The following is a 443-nucleotide window of genomic DNA, read 5'->3' as shown; positions in this document are numbered from 1 at the left end:
CTGCCACTGTTAGGCCATTTGGGAGCGCTTTTCTCGCACTCTGATTGGCTGCCACTGTTAGGCCATTTGGGAGCGCTTTTCTCGCACTCTGATTGGCTGCCACTGTTAGGCCATTTGGGAGCGCTTTTCTCGCACTCTGATTGGCTGCCACTGTTAGGCCATTTGGGAGCGCTTTTCTCGCACTCTGATTGGCTGCCACTGTTAGGCCATTTGGGAGCGCTTTTCTCGCACTCTGATTGGCTGCCACTGTTAGGCCATTTGGGAGCGCTTTTCTCGCACTCTGATTGGCTGCCACTGTTAGGCCATTTGGGAGCGCTTTTCTCGCACTCTGATTGGCTGCCAGTGTTAGGCCATTTGGGAGCGCTTTTCTCGCACTCTGATTGGCTGCCAGTGTTAGGCCATTTGGGAGCGCTTTTCTCGCACTCTGATTGGCTGCCAGTGTT

This window comes from Convolutriloba macropyga, unplaced genomic scaffold (genome assembly GCF_964194025.1).
Source record: "Convolutriloba macropyga unplaced genomic scaffold, txConMacr16.3 SCAFFOLD_800, whole genome shotgun sequence".
NCBI classification, from domain to species: Eukaryota; Metazoa; Xenacoelomorpha; order Acoela; family Convolutidae; genus Convolutriloba; species Convolutriloba macropyga.
This window is presented reverse-complemented; position numbering follows the sequence as displayed.